Source organism: Suricata suricatta, chromosome 2 (genome assembly GCF_006229205.1).
Source record: "Suricata suricatta isolate VVHF042 chromosome 2, meerkat_22Aug2017_6uvM2_HiC, whole genome shotgun sequence".
Classification (NCBI taxonomy): domain Eukaryota; kingdom Metazoa; phylum Chordata; class Mammalia; order Carnivora; family Herpestidae; genus Suricata; species Suricata suricatta.
This window is the reverse complement of record NC_043701.1, coordinates 108,737,520-108,740,935: the sequence shown is the minus strand read 5'-3', so window position 1 is coordinate 108,740,935 and position 3,416 is coordinate 108,737,520.

Sequence of the window (3,416 nt, the reverse complement as noted above, 5' to 3'; positions counted from 1 at the left end):
TGCTCAGTTAAAGATTTGTCAACTAAATAAATCTACCTAAATGAGAGATTATTTCTCTTTTGGGGTTAATTAATTATAATTCTTTAACCACAAAATGAAAATGTTAGGGCATCAGCAGAAGCCTTTTACTTCTCTTCTCTCCTTTCTTCCTCCTCCTCCCCCTCCTTCTTATTAATGTTTATTTTTGATAGAGAGAGACAGACAGACAGACAGAATCTGAAGCAGGCTCCAGACTCTGAGCTGTCAGCACAAAGCCTGACATGGGGCTTGAACTCATGAGCTGGGAGATCATGACCTGAGCTGAAGTTAGATGCTTAACGGACTGAGCCACCTGGGTGCCTCATCCTTCTTTTTAAAAATTTGCTGCTCTGGGGCCCCTTGCAGCTTGCCTGCAGGTACCCAGAGGTAGGGCGCCCACTGGAAGAGCACAAGAGATCAGTCCACGGTGCTGTGGCTGGGTACTGGGGTGGCCCCACCCACGTGCTCTGTAACTTGCCAGCCATTCACCCCAGAAGTTGGGGATTCTGCTGACAGGGTGAATTTTATGTGAATCAGTGTGCCCCTTCTACTACCCTTATTTTTTTTAATGTTTATTTATTTGTTTTGATAGAGAAAGTGCACATGAATGAGGGAGGCAGAACAAGAGAAAGGGAGAGAATCCCAAGCAGGCTCTGGGCTGTCAGCACAGAGCCTGATGTGGAGTTCGAACTTACAAACTGTGAGATCATGACCTGAGCTGAAATCAAGAGTCAGACGCTTAACCGACTGAGCCACCCAGGTGCTCCCTACTACCCTTCTTAAAGATGAAAAGCTGGACACCCCTAGTAACAACCGATTATTAAACGATATTTTTCAGTAAAATGTAGAGCAAGGGTACCTGGCTGGTCCAGTCAGTGGAGCACGTGACTCGATCTTGGGGTTGTGAATTAGAGCCCCATGTTGAGTGTAGAGATTACTTAAAATCTTTAAAAAAATGTAGAGAGTAGGATGGCATAGTTTCTAAACAAAGAATTTCTAACACGGAATTTGTACATATTACACACCCTCCTTCCTTATTGCTTCATGTAGACATTCTGGGAAACGGGCACACAGATCTTGGTGACATTTGCCCAAGAACCACAAAGACCAGAGCCTGGTAATTGTTTCCCACAAGAAAAAAAATACTGTTCTTTCTTGCCTTGGGCGTATTCAGGGGCCATGGTGAGTGTGTAGGGACCCCTAAACTGCTTTGAGACAGTAATGTTTCTCCAATTTCCATAATACACTGGGGTAGCCAATCTCTAACATGGCCCACAAAGATCCTTGCATCCTGGACTCAGATCCCTGTGTGGTCCCTCCCACAGTGAATCAGGGCAGTCTTTGTAACGAACAGAACACTGCAGAAGTGCCAATGTGTGTCTTGTAGGGGTCCTTCACAGCCATCTGTGCTGGTTCTTGGGTCTCCAGCTCTTGGGGATGCAAGCCACTACAGTGTGGGGACATTAAAGCATCTTGTGGGGGAAATCCACTCAAAGAGGAACTCAGGCCAGAAGGCAGAACCTCTCTGCCAACCTTGGAAGTGAACCACCAAGGAAGCCGATTCTCCCGCACCAGTCAAGCCTTCAGATGACCACAGCCCCAGGCAACTTTATGGAAGATCCTGAGCCAGAACTTAGCCCTGCAAATTTCTGACTCACATAAATTGTAAGAGATAATAATTACTGATGTTTTAAGTTTTGGAGTGGGTTGCCTCATTGGTTAAGTGTTCAACTCTTGGTTTCAGCTCAGATCTTAATCTCACTGGTTGTGGGATAGAGCCCTGTTCGGCTCTGTGCTGCCAGCATGGAGCCTACTTGGGATTCTCTCTCTCCCTCTCTCTGGCCCTCCCCTGCTTGCATGCACTCGCCCTGTCTCTCTCTCTCTCTCTCTCTCTCTCTCTCATTCTCTCCCAAAATAAAAAACATTAAAAAATAAAAGTTTTGGAATAATTTGTTAGGTAGTAATAGATAACTAAAAAAATACACAAATCCCTTTACAGGGAAAAAATATTTCACACCTCACATTAAATTGTTTTTATTATTTTAAGTACAAACTTACAGCTTTTATACAACTATTAAACCAAAAGAGACTTTAAAATTAAATAGAGGACAAATATTACAAAACATTCAACTAATAAGTAATTTTAGGGGCACCTGGCTGGCTCAGTTGGTAAAGCATGTGACTCTTAAATCTCAGGGTCTTGAGTTCAAGCCCCACTTTGAGTGTGGAGCCTACTTTTTCAAAAATGTGATTTTAATAGAAGGTTGTTTTGCTGAGATTAAATTGCCACTCAATAAGACTATGGTACAGCCTGTGCCTGAGACATCTCCCGCTGTGTTCAGTTACTTGAATAAATTAGCATTTCCCCCCTTAAACTTTTGAAATGGATTTTCCATGGCTTTAACCAAGACTTTACTCAATATAGTTACCTTCTGGTGCCACAACTTTAGGAAATTAAAAACAAAAAAAAGAAACACGAAAAAAACCCCCAACTCCAGGTATTTCTTCTCGTCCTTCCCTCCACTTTTTAGCGTGAGCGACCCGACTGCCTCTCGCCTTCACCCACGGCCCTCGCGCATCTGGCCCAGGGCTGGCCCCGGGGGTCCTGTCCTGGGGCCGCGCTGCACGACGCCCGGCAGGACCAGGTCTCGGAGGAGGGATGCTCGGGTCCTTCCCACGGGACCCGCAAGCCGCGTCACGGCTCCGTCCAGGGGGAGGTGCCCCCTTGCCCCCCACTCCCCGGTCTGAATCGTGGGCACGTGGAATTTCACGCCCCGACTGGACCGTCGCTGTCCTACTCCGCAGCTGGACCCCTGGGTGCGGCCCCAACCCGAGCTCCGGGCTGACAGGGCCGGGCAAGGCGCTGGGTACACGGTGCACCAGAACTAATACTTGATGGCTGATTCACCGGGGAAAACACGCGCCTCGGCCCGCTCTCGGGCCCAGGAGACGTCAGCAGGATCCCACTTCCCAGAGAAGGCCAGCTGTATTCGCACAACGGAGCTCTGCGTGATCTAAACCCGGCCTCAAGCAGATCTCCTTTAAATCCGAGGCAGCAGGGAGCCTTTGCTTCAGCAGTGCGTCCCTCTCCGGGTCCAGGTGGCCTCTAAGCACCGGAGCAACCAGCACCTCCTCCTCTCGGCCGTCTGGGGGCAGTAGGCGTTGAGAAGGGATGCGCATGCTCCATGTGGGGCTTCGCGCTTCGCCTCCGCGACCGCCGAGTGACGGAAGCAAGTGCAGGTGGTTATGGGAAATGTGGTTTCCGAGCCTCGGGATCACTGGGGTGCGCCCCATGCCTGGGCCCAGAGCAGGACTTCAGCTCCCGACAGGCCTGAGGACGTAGGAGGGGACACGAGAGAAGGGGACGGAGCGAGTGAGAGAAAAGGTGGGCGGGCCCG